Here is a 23,275-nt window from a genome sequence, read left to right as displayed (position 1 = left end):
GTATTTATACAATGACGTCTCCCCCTCCCCATTAGGCTATACCATGCTCTTAACCTTACACTAATGATTTCCCCATAGCTCTGGGTAAACATATCCTGTGTAAATATCTCAAGAAAAATATCTGGTAAAATCCATCCTTAGACCAAAAGGAGACCTTGTTGAAGGAAAATAAGTATCTCCTAAAACTGGGCTTTTCTGTCCTAAATAAATATCTTCCAAAAGAAAGCTCATGGGAGATTCTCAAACATATGTCATTGATGCCAATTAAATAGACTTGGTCTCCAGGAATCCCAAACTTACCAATTCCAAGAACATAAGATGCAATTAAAGGAGGGTTGCCAGGACTGTAAGATTAAACACTGTACTAAATAAAGAAAGCACATGCATTCCTTTGTTAGCAATTCCCTTCCCAATTAAGTAGGATACACGAAATAGTATTGTTCCAGAACATTAAGATGCCTGGTACAGAAAGTCTTTTGATCAAAACAGTGCCAATAGAAATAACAGGAAACATGCACCCATGTCATAAGACCCTCTAATTAGTAAGATCATCTTGAACCCAATGTCTCCATGCTTGGAAGACAACGTCAAAACTTTGCAACAGAAAAATGATTGAATATTATCAGGTGCTGAACATAAAGAACATGTATATCTGGAGGAAGTTGAAGCTACTTTAGCCAACAGAAACAGCTCCAAGGGAAGAGCCACAAGTTGTGTCTGTAGCACCTGCTTGTGCACCTAACTCTTGCGTGTATTTCTCCTACTACCTCTTGCTTTCTATGTACAAATTGACTTATAAAACTTTTTTTGTTGAATGGATTCAAGAGCCTAGAACCAGGGATAGGGTAATAATTTGAAGATTTCCCTTTGTCATGTGATCCTCTTCCATCCTTTCTTCTGTGACAAGCAGGCTTCAGATTAGTTGGTTTGAATAATTTCAGGGGACTATGTACTAAGCGCTGTCCCTAGTTTTCTGCTCCCTGGCTCTGAGCTGACTACCGCAGAGGATGATGGCCAGAGAGAGACCCCAGTAGAGGAAGTGAGGCATGTGACTCTGGTCTGGCTGGTTTATATATCCAGCATGCACCTAAGAGAGTTGTTTACTATCTCTAGGAATTGGCTCACCCTGGAAAGTGTTGTTCCTTCAGGATAACCAAGGTCCCTGATGTTAGAGCATCAAGAATACAGAAAATAAGAAAATATAATTAATACAAAATCTAATACTGAACCTCTCAGTACATTGATTCCAGTGGCTTAGATATAAGAATGTAGAAATCAACAAGAAATGGCCCTATTAAGTGGTATATATTTATAATGCAATTATTCAACAAGCAAAAGGATGTCCAATATTAAACTAATCTATCTCAGGTAGGCCTTCCTGCTGATGGAATATATCATGCACACTCATACACACACATTTCTATGGGAGAATTATATCAAGTCAGAACTCCAAACTCTGGGGCAGTCTGCCTTGATGGGCCCTAAGTTGCCTGTGGGTATGGAGCCCCCCTCCTATAAGCGACTCCCATACTATTACTACTGAGTGGACTCCATGCAAGAGGGCTCATCCAGTGAATGACAGGGCATCTGACCAGAGCTGTGACCTCAAGCATGAGAGTCCTCTGATCTTCATGGGACACAGTGTCATTGGATTATGGAAACTCAGCCTCTTCATGCCAAGTGGACTCATTCTGTTGATCCCTGATATGATTAATGCTGACGCTGGCCCTGCTCACACATGTGTGATGGTAGGTCTCACATGTATGTAAGGTAGGCAGGCCTATAGTGTAGATCCTGGGAAGATGAGGTGTGACTGCCGGTGTGTATTAGCATAATAAAGAGCTGTGGCACCCCAGGAACTAGCAACATAACTCATGTATGAATATTTGACATCTGTCTTCCTGTTTCCAGGAAAGGGCTACTGCTCAAAGGCTACTGCTGGCCTTCTATCTGTCCTTTTCACCATCTTATCCAATGAAGGGCTCAATCACCATGTTGGCAGCTAAACACACACCTTAACTGGCTGAAGCTAACCTATTAAAGATTAGAAAGCACTCAGGATCCATTGCCTTCTTTCTTCCCACAGTCCTGGCTAAGCATGCCTGCTCTGTGGCTCCCATTTCTCCATAGGTGGGCTGTCCAAATGAGCATGGAAGTAGGGTGAAAACAGGTCTCTAGGACACACGTGCAGAATAACATAGATCTGTAAATAATACAATCTTTATCTAGTGAAGGCCTACTTGCCTCATTTTTCAACTGTTTTTGAACTGTGGTAGACAGGAAAGAACTGCTGCTTACCAGGTCCCCACACACAGCATCATCTCTTGCCTTCTCTGCGAGTGTAAATATGGTGCCATGCAAAGTGTCTAGATGTCAGTTCAGAGGCCTGGGTCTGCTCCTGACTGTGATCCCAGGCAATCATTGGACCAGTTGGCACCACTTCTTCATTTGCTGAGTGGATGCCTTTGTTTAAAATGACGTGTGATAGCATGTGATTTCTACCTCTGCTTCCTTACTTGTGCATCAACTTTGCCTCCTGTGTATTCCCTAGGGTCTTCCCAAACAGGGGAATTTTATAAATGAGTACACATTGCAGTGATTCCAAACTCAAGATCTGGGAATGGGTTTTAGACAGTCTGCTAACTCCTTGACATTGTATTAGAAGCAGTATACGTGAGCATTAGTGTCTGTGTAAGAATGTTTTTACAGGTCTTCAAGGGTTCTCCAACTTCCCCAAGGAAGGACATAGTAGGGTAGAGTAAATGGCCTTGGCAGAATGATGTGATGGAGAGCCAGGCCTGGCAAGAGTGGCTTAGGGGAATGGCTGGCACACATAATGGTGATCAGTCATGACCCAAATGCCTTCTGTCTCATCCACACATGAAACTGACACCTGAGTGAAGTTTAACTTCCCCTTGTGGGGCTGTGCAGCCATTCCCCAGTATCTAGATGTTTAAGGGGAATACAATAGCTAGTCTTCAAGGGTAAATATATCACATTTTGGATAGCTTAGATTTGGGATCAAGATATAATGGCTGACCAATACCAAAAGCTTCCAAGTGAATTAACGAAAATCTCAACTCCCTGTATAGATATCCTTATCTCAACTGGCAAAAACCCTTGGTCCTTCCTATTATTGCTTATACTCTCTCTTCAACAAAATTAGAGATAAGGGGAAAATAGTTTCTGCCAGGTATCCAGGAGTGAAGGGGGGAAGAGGGAGGGGGCTGGGAGGATCAGGGAGGGGGTAGGGGGAAGGGGGAGAAATGACCCAAACATTGTATGCACATATGAATAAAATAAAAATTTCCTTAATGAACATTGATGCAAAAATCCTCAACAAAATAATGGCAAACCGAATTCAACAACACATCAAAAAGATTATTCACCATGACCAAGTAGACTTCATCCCAGGAATGCAGGGGTGGTTCAACCTATGAAAATCAATAAATGTAATAAACCACATTAACAGAAGCAAAGACAAAAACCACTTGATCATCTCAATAGAAGCAGAAAAAGCCTATGGTAAGATCCAACACCATTTCATGATAAAAGCTCTAAGAAAACTAGGAATAGAAGGAAAGTACCTCAACATTATAAAAGCTATATATGACAAACCTACAGCCAGCATTATACTTAACGGAGAAAAACTGAAACCATTCTCTCTAAAATCAGGAACAAGACAAGGATGCCCACTATCTCCACTCCTATTCAACATAGTACTGGAATTCCTAGCCAGAGCAATTTGGCAAGAAGAAGGAATAAAAGGAACACAAATAGGTAAAGAAACTGTCAAAATATTCCTATTTGCAGACGACATGATCCTATACCTTAAAGACCCAAAAAACTCTACTCAGAATCTTCTAGACATCACAAATAGCTACAGCAAGGTAGCAGGATATAAAATCAACATAGAAAAATCATTAGCATTTCTATACACTAACAATGAGCAAACTGAAAAAGAATGTATGAAAACAATTCCATTTACAATAGCCTCAAAAAAAAAATCAAATACCTAGGTGTAAACCTAACAAAAGATGTGAAAGACCTCTACAAGGAAAACTATAAACTTCTGAAGAAAGAGATTGAGGAAGACTATAGAAAGTGGAGGGATCTCCCATGCTCATGGATTGGTAGAATCAATATAGTAAAAATGTCGATACTCCCAAAAGTAATCTACATGTTTAATGCAATTCCCATCAAAATTCCAATGACATTCATTAAAGAGATTGAAAAATCTACCTTTAAATTTATATGGAAACACAGGAAGCCATGAATAGCCAAGGCAATACTCAGTCAAAAGAACAACGCAGGAGATATCATAATACCTGACTTCAAACTATATTACAAAGCAATAACGATAAAAACAGCATGGTACTGGCACAAAAACAGACATGAAAACCAGTGGAACAGAATAGAGGACCCAGATAGGAAGCCACACAACTATAACCAACTTGTCTTTGACAAAGGAGCTAAAAGTATACGATGGAGAAATAGCAGCCTCTTCAACAAAAACTGCTGGGAAAACTGGTTAGCAGTCTGCAAAAAACTGAAACTAGATCCATGTATATCACCCTATACCAAGATTAACTCCAAATGGATCAAGGATCTTGATATCAGACCACAAACTCTAAAGTTGATACAGGAAAGAGTAGGAAATACTCTGGAGTTAGTAGGTATGGGAAGAACTTTCTCAACGAAACCCCAGCAGCACAGCAATTAAGAGATAGCATAGATAAATGGGACCTCATAAAGCTAAAAAGCTTCTGTTCATCAAAAGAAATGGTCTCTAAACTGAAGAGAACACCCACAGAGTGGGAGAAAATATTTGCCAGCTACACATCAGACAAAGGACTGATAACCAGAATATATAGGGAACTTAAAAAACTAAATTCTCCCAAAACTAATGAACCAATAAAGAAATGGGCAAGTGAACTAAACAGAACTTTCTCAAAAGAAGAAATTCAAATGGCCAAAAAACACATGAAAAAATGCTCACCATCTCTAGCAATAAAGGAAATGCAAATTAAAACCACACTAAGATTCCACCTCACCCCTGTTAGAATAGCCATCATCAGCAACACCACCAACAACAGGTGTTGGTGAGGATGCAGGGAAAAAGGAACCCTCTTACACTGCTGGTGGGAATGTAGACTAGTACAACCACTTTGGAAAAAAATTTGGAGGCTACTTAAGAATCTAAACATTGATCTACCATTTGATCCAGCAATACCACTCTTGGGGATATACCCAAAAGATTGTGACACAGGCTACTCCAGAGGCACCTGCACACCCATGTTTATTGTGGCACTATTCACAATAGCCAAGCTATGGAAACAGCCAAGATGCTCCACTAGTGACGAATGGATCAAGAAAATGTGGTATCTATACACAATGGAATTTTATGCAGCCATGAAGAAGAACGAAATTTTATCATTCGCTGGTAAATGGATGGATTTGGAGAACATCATTCTGAGTGAGGTTAGCCTGGCCCAAAAGACCAAAAATCGTATGTTCTCCCTCATATGTGGACATTAGATCAAGGGCAAACACAACAAGGGGACTGTACTTTGAGCACATGATAAAAGTGAGAGCACACAAGGGAGGGGTGAGGATAGGTAAGACATCTAAAAAATTAGCTAGCGTTTGTTGCCCTCAACTCAGAGAAACTAAAGCAGATACCTTAAAAGCAACTGAGGCCAATAGGAAAAGGGGACCAGGAACTAGAGAAAAGGTTAGCTCAAAAAGAATTAACCTAGAAGGTAACACACATGTACAGGAAATTAATGTGAGTCAACTCCCTGTGTAGTTATCCTTATCTCAACCAGCAAAAACCCTTGTTCCTTCCTATTATTGCTTATACTCCCTCTTCGACAAAATTAGAGATATGGGCAAAATAGTTTCTGCCGGGTATTGAGGGGGTGGGGGGAGAGGGAGGAGGCAGAGTGGGTGGTAAGGGAGGGAGTGGGGGCAGGGGGGAGAAATGACCCAAGCCTTGTATGCACATATGAATAATAAAACAATAAAAAAAATTTTTTAAAAATCTTAGATTTTTCTCCTGTGGAGGTCTCTGTGGATCAATTGATTGAGTTAGTTCTCTGCATATATAATTTTGTACAGTGCTCTGATATTGGTATTTTCTGCCACTATTCTTCAAGTTCAATGACTACAAAGTATTGTCTTTCTTGATCAGTTTAAAGTCTCCAATCGAAACATTTTTCTGCTTCTTTGAACTTTTGAAATTCATGGTGTTCCTATACCTCTGTCTTATTATTCTTGCCTTTTGTCTATTCATATTGGTCTCTGGAAACTATCTCATATCATATGCCATACTTTGAGTTCATGAGCTAGGTGATTATAAGAAAAATGGCTATCCTACTTTCTAGCTATCTTGGGCTTTCAACTTCACAGCCATCAATTGATTCAGATTTTATTAATTCGAAGGAAGAAATGATCTTGAGAAAAGAAGTGGTTTATAATCTAATGAAATGATTGTCATCAAAGGAAACAATCCTAAGGATGATATTTGAATGCTCAGACAAGGTTTTGGCTTTGGATTTTCTTTTTTTGATACTGGGTGTTAGGTAGCAGTTACATATGAGTGACAGGGATATGCAAAGGAAACCTAAAATGAAGGATTATTCAAAGTGTGTAAGAGAAAAACATTACAATTAAACTTTCCAACTCTTAACAGTTTCTATTACGATCAAAGTTGCCCAGCACGCAAGCATCACAGAGTGCTTTTAAGTCTACAACTCACCCGAAGCTTTTTTTTCTTTATTCAACAGTAACCAACCACACCCTAAGCATCAGATGGACCTGGGACTGGGAATTTCACACAGGGAATCTCTTTAATTTAGCAAGACAAAGACCCTGGTCCATAGGCTGCAGCCAAGGGATCAGATGGACCTGGGACTGAGAATTCCTTAATAAATATTCCAGCTCCAAATGGTGATACTATTCTTCTCACTCTAGAGACCACCCACTTCAAGATTATTGAAAGTCTACTCCTCTCCCAATAAACTTTGCTAGCATTTTTACTAGATTTCCATGTCTAGATTCCAAGACATGAATTTTTCTCATGCTGGAAGCAAGGACCAAGCTAGACAGCTGAGCTGATTTTCTTGTAATACTGGGGGTTGAATCCAGGGCCTCATGCTTGGTAGGCAAGTGGTCTACCACTTGATCCACATCCTCAGTCCTTAGACAAGGTGTATTTGAAGACTTGATAAATTCTGGTGGATGATGTGATATGGAAAGAAACAACAACAACAACAAAAACCTACTCACTGTATAAAATAAAAGAGAAACTCCTCTCATTTTTCCATAAAGCACATGAAAAATTTTATAGATAGCCAAATTTGAGCTGTTTAAAGCATGAACTGTATCTTGTAGTTTTCCTTAAATTGCCTTAAATCACCTTTATGAAATTTTGAATTTGTGAATTATTTGATCTTTTTTTTGGGGGGGGCACAAATAAATCTTTTATTTATTTTTTTTTCTGCAATATAATGGTTGTGGTATTTTTCCTGTAATATAATGGCTGTGTTTTTTTTATTCATTTATTCATATGTGTATACGTTGTTTGGGCCATTCCTCTCCCCTGCCCCCAAACTCCTCCATCTTCCCCTAATTATTTGATCTTGATTGAAGGACTTTTGTATCAGGAAAGATCTCTATCCTAAACTGGAGGGAGAAAAAAATGAAAATTCCTGATCTATGAAGGGAGATTAATGCTCTGTATGAAAAAAACAATGGTAGAAGTGTCTCTCTGGAGCAGGTTTGCACAGGTACAGGGCAGGCTGGACCTTTTTGAGTGAATACATTCTATGGATGTCTTTCCTGGGTCTGAGTTGGAAAAAGTTGCCCTTAGCACTGCAGTGTCTGGGCTGAACAGCAACCCTTGGCTACACAGAGCCTCAGGCCACCAAGGATTTGGGTGTGACACAAACTGGTCAAGTGGGCTGTGAACACCTGTGAAACTTAAATCAAGATGCCAGCGGCAGGGGTGAAAGGAGGGAAGGAAAGAGGAAGCCAAAGAGTAATAGGAGGGCAATGGCTTTTTAAAAAATTTTATTTTAAAACATTGACTACACAATTGTGTAGCTGTTAAAAGAATAGAATGATGTCAGGGATATGCCTTTAAGCAAGCAAAACACATAACTGCCAATCCATTAGGCAGCATTCCTTTTTCTTCTTTTTGTTAAAACAAATACCAATAACAGCATGTCCCTGCAATGTGACTACAGGTGTACGTTGATCATTTGAACATGGAAAAAGTCATGGCAGGTCTCTACCTGGCTGTTCTAGACAGCAGCTCCATGGCACCTGTGTGTGTGGAGGTGTGTGAATGTGCCCTCTAAAGGAGATGTATTGATCAGTAAAGGTTGTGCTGCTCCCATGTGCTTAGAATCAAAGTGTAAAAACAGAAAGAAAAATTCAAAATAAAAATTATTTATTGCTGAAAATTATAAATTGCTGGATAATTTAAATAGCATAATATCCAAAGTAGCATCCCTGCAACCATTAACCTCTCAGTTTTCTGTTTTCTCCCTTGTTCTTGTTCTTGTGGACATGGAGTAAATTTCATGATTAAAATCATAGTCCAAATAAAATTTTTATTTAGCTTTTCTGACTTGTCTTTGCATTAGGTATGTAATTTCCTATTGCTACACTTTTTTTGGGTGGGGGGAGTGCTATTGAGATTTGGGCTAAAGACTTAGCACTTGCAAGGTAAGTGTTCTACCACTTGATCCACTCCTCCAGGTCACCCCCTTTTTTTGCTCTGGTTATTTTGGAGAGAGGATCTCACTTTTCTCCCAGGACAGCCTGGACTGCAATCCTCCTATTTTATTTTTCCCACAGTTGCTGGTGTGATAGGCATGAGGCACTATGTCCCACTTTTTTCCATTGAGATAGGATCTCACAAACTTTTTGGTCAGGGCTGGCCTAGAACTGCGAACCTCTTGATTTCAACATGAGCCACTACTACCTGGCTTATTTCTATACCCTTTAAGATTATAATTCTTGACATATTAATAAAATTCCATAGAGGCTGCACCATAATTTACTTAACTGTTATTCAATTGCTGGAGATTTACAAGTTTATATTTTTCCTTATTAAATATGTTAAAATAATGAGTAGATTTTTGTATAACTCCTTTTGCTATTTTTAAATCAATCTCAAACATTCATATTCGCAGTTTTCAAAAAGGCTATCTTCATCATAATGCATGGTAAGTGCTTACTAATGATTTCCTACACACATTTCATGCTTCTTGAAGCACTGGAATTACACTGCCGTGCAAAAGATGCCATGGAGAACTGTAGGAGTGTCTTCATGGTTCATATCTATTTAGTGAGTAGGCTCAGTTTCTTGACATTCCCAATTTTCAGAAAAAATAACTGCAAATCATAGCTCTCAGTGCTTTTATATATGGCTAATGTGGTCATTGATCTTACTTCTTGGTGATGAATTAGCCCTTGAAATTCTGACGCCATGGTTGTAAATACAAAAGAAGCAATATGCTTGCTACTCTGTTGAGTTATTAAGAAGTTGTCCTCACCTGTATATTAGTTTTGGTGCAAAAAAAAGCTGTAACAAAGAGATGCATAAAAATGTTTTAATGATCTAGTTTATTTCCCTATTGCACAGCAGTACAGAGCTAGTCAGACAGCCCAGAGCAAATTAAGTGACATTGCTCCATGAGCAGGCCTTGGGACCTGGGCTCCCTAGGTGGCTCTGCTGTTCTCAGCAGGCAGATGAACTTTCAGGGTCTAAACAGACTTCCCTAGTAGGGTGTCACTTTTTGGCCAGTGGAAGAAAAAAGTGCAGCTGCCTGCAGGGATGTAGGAACTGCACCTGGCACTGCTGCTACCTTCCTTAGCTAAGTGGTGGCTTCATGACCACACCCACTTGCCAGGAAGACTGGGAAGCTCAGTCAGAAACAGAAAATGGATATTGGGGCACAGTCGCCAGGTTATACCCCAGGCTGGGGCCTGTTTCTAGAGTTTGATCAAGAAAGAACATTTGATCATGGTATCTATTGTGCACCAAATAAAGCAACCAGAAAAGTTGTTCCTCATGGAGACACTCTTCCTAACAATTCGTAAAATGGACAAAATGGCTCTGGGGGAAAAGATGAGACTATCAAAGAGGATTGATAGCTCAGTAAGGAAGATCTGGGCAAGATCAGGAGGACTTAATTACAAAGCTGGCAAGCCATTGCTTTATTGTGCGTTCTTCAGTTTGTGGATGTGGCTGTAAGTGGTTCTGGCAGTAATGGTTACAAAGCTGTCCATGTTTTCCCACTCCATAACACATTCCATACCTGCTGTGGTTTGAATGTGCTCCCCTAAAGTTCATGTGTTGGAAATTAAATCCTCAAATTCATGTTAATGGTCTTTGGAGATGGGCCCTTTGGGAGGCAATTAAAGTCAGATGAGAACATGTGGGTCGGTCCCCATGATGGCATTAGTGGTTTCATAAGAAGAGGAAGTGACCTGAGCTGGAGTGTTCCTGTCCTCTTGCTAGGTGACACCCTCTGCCATGTTATGCTGCAAGACGGACCTCACCAGATACCAGCACCTTGACATTAGACTTCCCAGGCTCCAGGGCTGTAAGAAATAAATTTCTTTTCTTTATAAATTGTCCAGTCTCTGGTATTCTGTTATAGCTATAGAAACCAGACATAATTATATTGTTTATCTGTTTGCACATAGGCACTTATGAAGGAAGGACAGCCTGGCCCAAAATAGCTGCTCAATGAGTAGTTTAAAAGTGAATAAAGATATTGACAATGTTGTTGACTATAAAAATGTGAGATGCTTCACAGCTGTGGTACTTTGATCAAACTCTAGAAACAGGCCCCAGCCTGGGGTGTAACCTGGCGACTGTGCCCCAATATCCATTTTCTGTCTCTGAGCTCGTGGATATCAAGGCAGAAGCCACATTTCCCAGTCTTCCTGGCAAGTGGTTGTTCTAAAGGTGGTTGTGTTGATTTGGGGAGAGTAGGATGTATTTTAATTTGAAATATTACCTTTTACTCTAAAGGGCTGCCATTATATTTAATTGCTGGGGAATTGAAAGATTTCCTTCTGTAAATAACACTTAGCAATGACCCTAGATCTCATTTCACTAGTCAACAGGGAATGCTTTATCTACCTTTTAGAAGTGGATGAGTGGTCTCAGGGTATTAGTCTGCTGTTTAGCTAATTGCTTCTCTGATGTATTAAATGGCTATTGATTCTAAAAGATGAGCAGCTCATTTCCTACAGACCTGTTAGATCAAACATAATATCTGCGACAGTAATTATTATGAAATGTACATTCACACTGGAGAGGAGCTTGTCACGAGTGGGATCTGAGACTGTTAAGAGGGTGAAGTGCAGGAGAGAAAGCAGCAAGAATGAATCAACTGTGAAGCCTACATGGAAACCTAGCTACCAATTAAACAGCAGAGGTAATTGAGTTGTTTAATGGATATTTTAATTTTTTCAAAGTATGAGACTTTGGTTTGAAAATTTATCTCTTGAGTTAACAATGTGCACGGAATTGACTTCTGAGTTACCACATAAATCTTCTTCAGTACTATTAATTATGCAGCATTACCTTTAGTATATTTCATAATATAAATGTTTCCTCATAGCTACATAAGTGTGTTACTTCGTATTTCAAGATTAGTCTCTTTTTCTGTTGCTTTGATAAAGTAAATTCTCTACAAGACACTCTGCTTATAAATTTAAACAAACATAAAATAAGATGGAACTCATGTTTTCTGGTAGCAGGTATCACATTGTAATTCTATCACTTGGGTTCTGTTTTGTTATATTTCTCTTTTACCTTATTTCTTTGGAGGCTGCTTGAAGTCATCTGTTTTTTTTTTTCCGTCCATCCATCCATCCATGCATCCTTTAGTTCATTGCATGAATTAAGGGCCAACTACATGCAAGGCTTTGTGCTAGATAGAGACACTATTGATTTTATAAAAATAAACCACACATTAAATCTCCAATTATCATGTTTGCAATCTAGCAATAAAAAATTAGACTACATATGCTATACATATAAGAAAGTTTTGATAAATTCCAGAAATGTAATAATATTATTGGGAGAAAGAAACTAGTTCTGGACAGAGGCTAACATACATTTCTATATGGATGCTTTAAACTCAGTAGGCAACTCAAACTGTATACATTTTCTGTTTTGGGGCAGTACTGGGGCTTGAACTGAGTCTCACATTTACAAGGCACTACTTGAGCCATCTTGTCAACTCAAACTGTACATTTTCAAGTTAAATTCACTAACTCCCCCTCTACTGCCACCAAACTTACCTACCATTTATATTTCCTATTCTCAGTCAATAGTTCCACTTGCCACACACTTAAATCAGAAACTAAAAGTAATGAAGTCATCTTTAAGATTTCTCCTGTGCTTAAGTTAATTACCAAGTGTCAAACATTTTTCTTTCTGAATATTTCTTGGATTTACTCGTGAAGCTCTATATTTGGTATACCCATCTTAGTAGAGACCCTCAGGAAGTCCCATTCATTACCACACAGTTTGCTAACTGGCTTTGCTGCCTTTTGTCCTGTGCAAATTCTTCTTTCAACATGCACAGCCAGAGTGATATATCTCAATAAAATCTGGGGTGCTACAATCAATACTCTTAAAGACCATGATTGTTCCCATAGTCCATTCCTTCTATAGCATGGTCTACAAGGTCCATCTTCTGGGTAGCTCTCCAGCCCTGTCTCCTTACTAAAGAATGAGGACTTGGGATCTGTGAATTAATGGATGCTCTTCTTACATAGCTACTGTTTCTGGATTCTCTGCTTATATACATTCTTCAAAAATCATTTCTATTACAGCATGGCCTACCTACCTCCTGTCTATTCTTCTAGTCTCCACTTGAGAGTCACCAATAATCTTCCCCAACTGTACAAAACCATACTGAACAGTGAACAGACACTTAAATAATGAAGGACAGGAATGCAAAACAGGTTATTTTAAGTGGAGGAAATTTGAAGAAGGGGGAGGGTAAATGAAGACGGTAAAGGGTTAATATGGTTGATTTTCTATATATGTATGAATATGGAACAATTAAACATCTCAAAGTCATTTGAGAAGGGAGAGGGGAAGAGGGAGAACAATGGAGGAGATAACCAAACTGGGGCACATTATACACATTTATTAAAAAGTCACAATGAAGCCCTCTGTTAAACTATTATAAGCTAATAAAAACATTTTAAAAACCCACAAGAAGAGGAATCCTTCCTTGTGCTTCTGTTTTATCACAAGTCCTACCATGTCCTAAAAAATATTCAAATTACTCTCTTGGGAACCTAAGTGGAACCATGGCAAAGTGAAGGGGTTCATAGAGTATGTCATTTGTTACCTAATAAAATAGTCAAAAATTGTTAAAACAAACCACAAACGTTTAGATTCCCTAAACTCCTTACCAAGTTTGTCACTGGAAGTCAAACAATGAATAGACTAAAATCTAAATCCATTGACTTCAAAAATGTGTTGAAAAAGGAAGAAAGAAGATCCTGGAGTAGGGAGGCAGGCATGATTGCTACCCACTTCCCTCCCCAGCTGGGAAGCTATGACTTAAGAACATTCTCATTATTTATCATCCAGGAGAGGCACAGCTGCCACAGCTAAGGAGTGCTCAAGAGCTCATGCACTGCATTGAAGATGGCAGGAAAGAGAATGAAAAGGAGGGAAAGGGAGGGAGAGAGAGAGAGGAGAGACAGAGAGAGAGAGAGAGAGAGAGAGAGAGAGAGAGAGAGAGAGAGAGAGAGAAAGAGAGAGAGAGAGAATGGAACCCAGCCTAGGGTAGGGTCTGAGAAACCATGTTGTTTCTACCTGAAGGTATGCTATTTAGCAGACATCAACTAACTTCTCAGTGACTTGACTTCCTTCCTCACCTATAAAACTGGGATAAAAACAATACCCTTTCAAAGGGATGTTATTAGAATTAAAACAGTTAATATATTTAAATGATTTTAAATGATACCACATGTGAATGTGGTATGTCTAGGAAGGATTTGTTGCTATTATCCAAAAGTCAGGATGAAGGTGGACCAAGTGGGTGTTACTAGGGATGTCAGTGCCACAAATTGGTTAAGAATTTACCAAGACAAGCATGTAGGAGAAGCAAGATAAGTAGCAGGTAGCTGAGCAAGAGACTGCTGCTGCAGTGGCTGATAGGACTGGGGCAGGTTTATTAATATAAAGAGAAGGGAAAGCAGAGCAGACCCTAGTATAGGAGGGTGGACAGACAAGAAGAAGCACTTTCTTGGAGGTCCCAAGACCTCCAGCTTTTATTGGAGTTTCCAGAGATGTTCAGTCCTGGAAAACTTGGCTATGTATCATCAACTCCTCCCACAAATTGGGTGGCGCTGGGAGGAGGTTGACTTTGGATGGTCAGGCTGGTGCTGTAGTTTTCTGTGGAATTCAGGTGATGCAGGTCAGCAAGACCTTGTGGACAGCCAAAACCATTGTGTTAACATCAGTGTTTCAGGATGTGATTCCTTAACATCCAGGCTATGGTTCTCAGCTACTGGTTACCTAATCCCCAGTCTAGCCCCCATTAGATGTCCTTGTCTTTGCTTCTTGTGTTTGGCTGGCTTAGGATGTTATTGGAGAAATGGGACTAGCCCATCCCCAGGCTCATCCTGGCCTGGAATGATCCACTAACTGCTATTCTCTTCTGGAAAGTGGATGCTGTTAGGCATTTCCTCCAGTCTGCCGACTTCTCCTCTTTTTTGGGCAGAAAGAACAGTGCTTTAAGCTGAGGCTGTCTATGCTGAGGTGTATAGAGCTGAGGGAGAGAAGGAGCCTCTACACTGTGTTCGTGTAGTTGCCCAGTCACGAGCACAGTGAGACAGAATGTCTGAATAGGGAGGAAGGAACTTCAGGAAAATGAGGGTAGCAGCATGTCTGGAAAACCCAAGACCCAGAGGCAGTTCTACAATGGCAATGTATACTCCAGAAGACTAGAAAAAGCGTAAGTTCAATAAAGCAAGGTCCTAAAGAAAAGGCAATAAAACTGTGATGGGTATCATAGAGCTAAAGAGGCAGATTAGAACCCTGAATGATGTCATTATGCCGATAATACCTACATTGAGAAGAGTGAGGAGAACAGTCATGGCTGAATGATAAAGAACTGGATTAAGTTAATCAGAGTAAATCCAGAGAAAGACTCCAAAAAGATGAACTCATTTAGAGCAAGAAAATTGGTCTAGAGGACAAAGTAATTCCAGTAAACGATAAAAGTCTTGGAAGAACATATTTCAGCAACAATGACAGAAAAAAACCAAACAAACCAGGAATATCAAGCTGCAAAAAAATTTCCTAAACAGGGACCCATGTGTGTGGGTTGACAGAGTACACCATGCTCAAGGAAAAACAGGTTAAAAAATTATTGAATATGAAGTCTGTCCTCATGGTCATTAATCCCACAGAAAATGAGGGCCTTCTTCAGGCATTTAGGGAGACACAGCAGGATCTACACGAGAGCTGGCTTTGCTGCCTTTGCAGTCACGTTCAAGGCCAGAAACAACAAAAAAAGTAGTTTCCCCAGGTTTCTATGGCCATGAAAATTTATGACCAAAATTTATGCTTACCAAAGCTGTCCTTCCACATTGGCACTCACCAGCATAACCAATTAGGGAGCCCATAAATAGAGTGGAATTGGACATTTGCATGGAGGCTTAGCAGAAAGCTGGTCTCATTGTGTCTTGCCTTCAGTAGACATGTGCCACACTTCTTTCCTGTATCTTGGATACTTACCAGCACTTTCCTTCCCACACTCAGAGCATTTTCCTACTTATTGTTTCTTTCTTGAATTCTTCTCTTGACTCTGGTGTTAACCTTAAATCTCACCTTTTATCTTACCTCATGCAGACTCACCCTGCCACCCGTACTCTCCCCTTCACCCTCTTACACCATCTTGTTCATTTCCTATATGCACTTGCTTTTACTGTCTGGCTCCTCTCACGGCGTGAATCCCCATGGGATCAGGGGCCTTACTTTCTGTATTTTTAATGCTTACAGCAGTGCCTGGCACATATTAGGGCCTCAGTAATTGTTAGTAGAAGACAGGAAAGGAAATGAAGGAAGGAGGAAGGAACAACAGAGGAAAGATGGAAGAGATGTGATTTCAGCCTTCACTGGTGGGTGAAATGGTAGACGATTCAAATGATTCCAGGTCCATGGCATGTTTATCAGAATGAGAAGAGACAGAGTCTGCAACTAAGAACCAGGTTCAAGTCCCATTGAAAGGACATCTAATCAGTTATTGCTCTTTACTTGGGCAGTGAATAAAATGCTATCTTCTGATGCCACCACTTTTCTGATTAGATAAGCTACCACCTCCTCTTCACACTCTTATTAAAACAAGTACTCAGAGTTCTGAGTATTTGTAAAATAGACTTTTCTGATAGGCATCAGACACAGGCCACTAGGGAGAAGCATGTTTTCTGAGGGGCTTGGAACTGGTGAAATCAATCTTGGTCCAAACTATGACACGAATTTTAATGTTTTTCTCAAGAAAATTTCCTTGCTAGCAAATGTACTTTTAAAAAATATGTGTTTTCTGTTATGTGGTTATATTCAGACAATTCTCCCCATTTGTGGCAGTGATATACTATAAAGTCACTGCAAACTCAGGATTACTAAATATAGAAGCATTTCTTTAAGGGAAAATGCAGTGTTAGGTCTTTGCGAGCCTCTGGTCAAACATTTTTGTCAACCAGTCGATACATAAACTTGCCTTATACGCATTTCTATTTATGACACAGATTTAATAAGATATTGTTGGTTCACTGACATTGAGCTCATGGGCACCAGCACTATAACTCATGCCTGAACGAAGCTTATTTAACACATGTATTTTGTCCCTTAAAGAACATCCCAGCTTTGTTACACTTAGGGTACTAGACAGCACTTCAGCACTATGCTTGGGGAGCTGTTTTAAGCAGCATATCACCAACCAAAAGCACAGAAGTACTGAAAACCATGGCACTAAATAGAATGTGGAAAGGATACTTGTTTACACTGTTTGAGAGCTGAAATGGGAAGGCAGAACGTTCAGCCTCATCTGGGAATGTATGTTGAATGTTTCAAGTTTTTGCCTGTGTACATTTCAGCAAGCACTTTCAGGACTGGTTTTGGAGTGACAATTACATTTTAGCAAGTAGGTGAATTCACAAATCTAGAATGAGTGAAAAAATGAGGATTGACTGTATTTTCTATTTCTAAGTTACAGGTTCTAGTTTATATGATAAATTTCAGTGAAAATATGCAGTCCAGATAGAACTGTGTTTACTACTATCCTAAGCCCTTGATTAATTCAAATTTTATCCAAGTTCTGATGCATTTATTATTCTGTAATTCTAGAGACTTATAAAAATGTAAAACTAGGGCTGGTGGAGTGGTTCAAGTAGTACAGCACCTGCCTAGCAAGTGCGAGGCCCTGAGTTCAAACTCCAGTATTGCCAAAAAATCTTATAAACCTTTATAATAACATTTAATTGATTTGTGATTTATGGATTTTTAGCCACTTCCATGAACATGCCTCATTTGATTCTTCTAAATATCTGAGAAGTACATGGGAACTCAGTCATTTGTGGAGTTGGAAGAGAGAAAAGTGACAGTTCTCTAGATTCTGGAGGAGAAATGTTAAAAAAGGAAGAACTAGAGAAAGTGGTGTAGGATCAAGACAAAGGCCAGGGTTATAAGCCAGGTTTTATTTTAATAGCCATGTCATGAGGAATCCTTTACCAGTAACCAGCAATATGATTGGAGAGCCTACAAGGAGGTAAGTTGGGTCAGGCACTAACAGCTCAATAGAGAGGTGGAGCAGGTGCTACAGGAGGAAGTGAAGGCGAAGGATCCTAAGGCATGGTGAGGCTAACTCACTGTTGATCAGTATGTCACATATGGAGAGCACAGTCCCTGGAACCAGATTTCCTGAGTTTCAAACCAGCTGTGTGTCTTAATGTCTGTGCAACTTTGGAGGGGCAAGGTATTCAGCCTCTCTGTGCATTCAATTTTTCTGTGAAATTTAGACAATAATAATGGTAGTGTGTCACAGAGTTCCTGTAATAATGAATAACATATATGAAGTGCTATATAAGCACTATGCTTACTGAGTTAATTTTTTGTACAATAACTTAATACTTAAGATCTTTCTTGAGGAAATATATGTGTTCAATATTCTGGTTTCATTAATGTATTTAAAGTCATGGCATAGCTAATGACAGTTGAGCTTTGCATAGTCTGTAACGATGCTACCCATAGAGCTTTCCATGATGATGGGAAGATCCTACATCTGAACCTTCAATATGGTAGGCACTAGCTTTGTATGCTATTGAATCTTTGAAATAAATATAGCTAGTGTGCCTGGAGAACTGATTTTACAATTTATTTATTTTTAGTTCATTGAAATTTACTGTAAAAGGAAAGAGAAACAGATTCAGAATTTGGTCTCCATGCTCTCAGGAGTTGTTCTAACTAAAGGACTTTGTCTTTGTTTCTTCTGTAGAAGTATTTGTATAGTGAGTAAAAGAGCATCAATTAATCAGAACTGAAGAACATTCCTTTGTTCTAACTTTGACACACTGGGTGTCTTTCTGATGGTCACTTTGCTCACCATGGAGCTTGACCACAAAGTGAGCTTGCCCAGCAAGGGATGAATCTCTGCCCCAGGGTTATTATGGCTCTACTAGTTTCTGTACATTAGTCTCTGCTACTAGGATCTTGAGTGTCCCCCAGAGACCCATGGATTAAAGGCTTGGTCTCCAGCTTGGTATATTTGGAGGTGACAGACCCTTTAGGAGTGAGGCTTAATGGGAGGTCTTAGGCTATTAGATGCATGCCCTTGAAGGGGATAGTGGGAATCCAAAACCACTTTCTTCCTCTCTTTTTTCATATACCAGTCATAAGGTAACTGGTTGTACTCTGTTGCACACTTCTGTCATGAAGTGCTGCCCATAGGCTCAAAGCAACAGGGCCAATCCATCATGGATTGAAACCTCTGAAACAGTGAGCCAAAATAATGCTTTTCTTTTTGTAAGTTGATTGTTTCAGGTATCTGTTCCAGTAATGGAAAATTGACTAACTTGTCTCCGTGAGCTCAGTTAACAGTCTACCCGTAATGTGCTGGCCAGCCAGATTCTCGAGGCCAGAAGCCACTTGAAAGCCCTAGAACAAACTTTGTAAGGAAACCTGTCTCCGGTGGCTCCCTGGAAAAAGTCTTTGATGGCATGGCTCCTTTGGCACATCACAGCATGTATGTGAGGTTCACCTCATGGTACAGACAAAGAAGCTGTGTTACTTTTCTTGTTTTTGTGATAAGATGCCTGATATAAACAACTTAAAGGAGGAAATATTTATTTTGGCTCATGACTTCAAAGGGTTCAGTCCATGGTCACTTGGTTCTGTGTTTCTGGGGCCAGTTGTGAGGCAAAATATTGTGATGTAGAGGAGGAGGTTGTCCACATAATGGTGGATAGAAAGCAATGTGAGAAAGGAAAAGACCGGGGACCAGATATAACCTTCAACGGTATGCCCCCAGCAACCTACTTTCTCCAGCTAGACTCTGCTTTTAAAGTTTTCACCACCTCCCAAAATAATATCACTGGCTAGGAGTTAAGCATTCAACTCATCAGCCTGTGGGGGACATTTCATATTCAAACCATAACATTCCTCCCCTGGCCCCCAAAGGCCATCTTATAATGCAAAATACCTTTAGTCTGAGTCCCTAAAGTAGTCACAGTTTCAACAATGTTCAAAAGTCTAAGTCTAGAGTCTCTACTAAGATTCAAGGCAAACTCAGTGGTGAGTCCCTATAAAATAAATCAAGTCACCTATTTCTAAGAAACAATGGCATTGAGTAACCATTCCCATTCCAAAAGGGGGGAATGAGAGAACAGCAAGAAAGGACTAGACCAAAGTTAGACTGAAATCCAGCAGGGCAAACACTAAATCCTGTAGCTCCATGTCCGATATCAGAGGGACACGGTTACATGACATGAGCTCCAACAGGCTTGGGCAGTCCTGCTCCTATGGCATTACTGTTGGCAGCCCACACAGCCTGGCTGGCTCTTCTGTTGCCTGTGGCTTTCCTCAGCAGAAGCTCCACATTCCTGGCATCTCCAATATCCCAGGATTGCCACTGTGGCTTAGGTTTCACCTTTATAGAGTCATACATTGCTCTTTAAGGGACTGCTTGCAGGGACTCTGACCCTGTAACACTGCCTGGCTTCCCAGAACGTACTTTTAAATTTGGGTGGAAGCCTCCATGATCCCATAACTCTTGCATTTTGCAAGCCTACAAATCTAGCATCACATGGACAATGCCAAGGTCTGCCACCTGCTCAAACAATAGCTGGTACCCTTTGGGCCACAGTTCCAGTGATCTTGAGTGATCTGGATTACTGAACATGGTGAAAATTGAAACAAATCCTGGAAAAACTAATCCTTGGGAAACAATTCCTTAGAAGGTCCTGAGCGAGCAGGGTATCCCAGAGACACAGTCTTTTCAGTGGAAACTCAAATGAGTTTACTCTTTCATACCCTTGAGACTGCCATGAGTAGGGCCTAACCAATTCCTGAGATGATCTCAAGTCATCTTTCCTATTGTCCCCCAAATATGTAGCTTATTTTTAGTGGGGCTACTCTCTTTAGCAACTACATCTTCCTTATTCCCAACTTTACATGGGCTTTTATGACCAAACTGCACGCTTTTCAAATCTTTGCTCTGCTTTTTCTCCTGATTTTCACCATAAATCTGGATAAAAGCAATAACCATGCAACAACCTTAATGCTCTGCTGTCTTCAAATTCCCTGTAACAAATTTATTAGTCCATTACTTTTTTTGGCAATCCTATGGTTTGAACTTAGGGCCACATGCTTGCTAGGTAGGCACTCTAGTACTTGAGTCACACTCCTCAGTCCTTTGTGCTTTGGTTATTTTTTGAAATAGGGTTTCATGTTTTTGCTTGGGCCTGATTGGATCATGATCCTCCTACTTATGCTTCCCACATAACTGGGATGACAGGTGTGTGCCACCATGCCCAGCTTTATTGGTTGTGATGACATCTCAGTAACTTTTGCCCTGGGTTAGCCTCAAATCACAATCCTCCTGATCTCTATCTCCCAAGTATCTAGGACTGCAGGTGTGAGCTACTGTGCCTGGTAATTTAAATTAAATTAAAACTAATGTGTTACTTTTAAATTCAGCTTCACTCAAAATCTTAAGACATGGATAAAATGTAAACAAATTCTTTGCTAGAATGTAAACTGAATGTCTTCCTGTTCAAATCCCAACAGTCCTCATTTCCACCTGTAACCTTTTGAGCAGTCTTTACTGCCTACATTTCTATCAGCATTCTGATCTTATGAGCTTTCACCAGAACCAAGTAGGTTCTGCTTCCAGCATTCTAGGGCTTCTCTAATCAGCATCTCTGAACTCTTCCACATTCTTCTTGTAAACCAGTTACAAAGACTTAAGAACACATCATCATGTAGTCATGAAAATGACTCCATTTCTGGTATCAATTTCTGGTGTTAGTTACTTTTCTTGTTGCTATGACAGAATGCTCAACAAAAACAACTTAAAGGAGGGAGCATTTGTTTTGTCACTTGGTTTTATGGGGTTCAGTCCATGGTTGTTTGACCCCATGCTCTTGGGCAGAACATGATGGTGGCAGGAGTGTTTGGAGGAAGAGGCTATTCACCTCATGGAAGACAGGAAAGGAAGAGAAGAGAAGAGAAGAGCAGAGAGAGAGAGAGAGAGAGAGATGACCAGGGAGCAGTTATAACCTTCCAAAGCATGCCCCAGTGACTTACTTCCTGTAGCTAGTCCCTATGTTGTAAAGTTTCCTTCATCTCCCTCCACTTCAAAATATGAGCTCATGGTTTTATATTAAAATCTTAATAGAAGCCAAAACCTGTGGAGGCTATGGGACTTGTCCAGCTTGACATCTATAGTAAATGTCTGAGCTAAGACCAAAACTTTCATCTTATGAGTTTAATCCATTGTTCACTACACAACATCTGTTATGGGCTGAATTGTGTCCTCTATTTTTATGTTGAAATCCTAACCTCCCAGTGCCTCAGATATGACTGTATTTGAATATAGGGCCTTTCAAAAGGGAATCAAGGTAAAATGAAACCATTAGAATGGGCTCTAATCCAATCTGACTGGTGTCCTTATGAGACTAGAAGGATCGTAGAACACAGAGGGAAGATGGACCAAGGGGAGAAACATCAGTGACCTTTTATTCTTGGTTTTTGGACAGGGTGTCCCTTTTTCCCAGGATGGCCTTGAATTCATGATCCTCCTGCTTCAGCCTTCCAAGTAGCGAGAGAGAAGAAACAGCCCTGCTTACAGGAGAATGTTGGACTTCTAACTTCAGAAGTGTGAGAAAGTAAATTTCTGTTGCCTAAGCTATCCAATCTATGGTATGTATAGCTACCTTAATATAACAATCAATGTTCAAAAGGAATATTAAGCTAAATTAAATATTTAAATAATTCTTCTAAGTTGCTTATACGGTGTCAACTGAATAGGTAGCAGGTGATATTTCAGTGTCACACATTATGTTCACCAATGTCACTGAACAAATGTGAAGATTGATAACTATTCCAGATTTATCTGAAGTCCATTGGCTCAAGAACAACAAGGAGTAACAAGGTAAAGTCAGTCACTCTTCAAGTAATAGCAATACTTTCAGATATGCAAGGGACCGAATCATTGTTTTTGAAAGAGAAAGAAGAAAAATGACACAGACAGATAAATTCCAGTATTTGAAGGGCTGGACACATTAGTCCTCTCTATAAATTGTTCTTTAGAATCTTGTAACAATATATGTGAAAAAGCCTCACACTAAAAATGGTGCTTTATTTGATACCTTTTGAATTTCTTTTTTTTCCATGACAAAATAGACTGTATTAGAGTTCCAGGAGTGTCAGCAGCTGTTGAGGGGAGCCTGCTGTCCCTACCACAATAAGGCCTTAAATGGAAAGAGTTGAAAAGTTAAATTTTGGTGACATGTATATTCTTACATCCTAGAAAAATAAGTAAAATAACTTATGACATCATTGGTATTTTCAAGATTTCAGAGTATCTGTGAATTAAGTCATGCCTTTCAAAAATTGTGACTTATTCAATTAATGTCAATCTAATACTCCAGGTGTAGTTTATCAAGCAAAAATTAGACCTGACCTTAAATCAAACCTTTAGTACACCATTTATTTATT

Source organism: Castor canadensis, chromosome 3, assembly GCF_047511655.1.
Source record: "Castor canadensis chromosome 3, mCasCan1.hap1v2, whole genome shotgun sequence".
Taxonomy (NCBI): domain Eukaryota; kingdom Metazoa; phylum Chordata; class Mammalia; order Rodentia; family Castoridae; genus Castor; species Castor canadensis.
Note: the sequence above shows the minus strand (reverse complement) of the source record.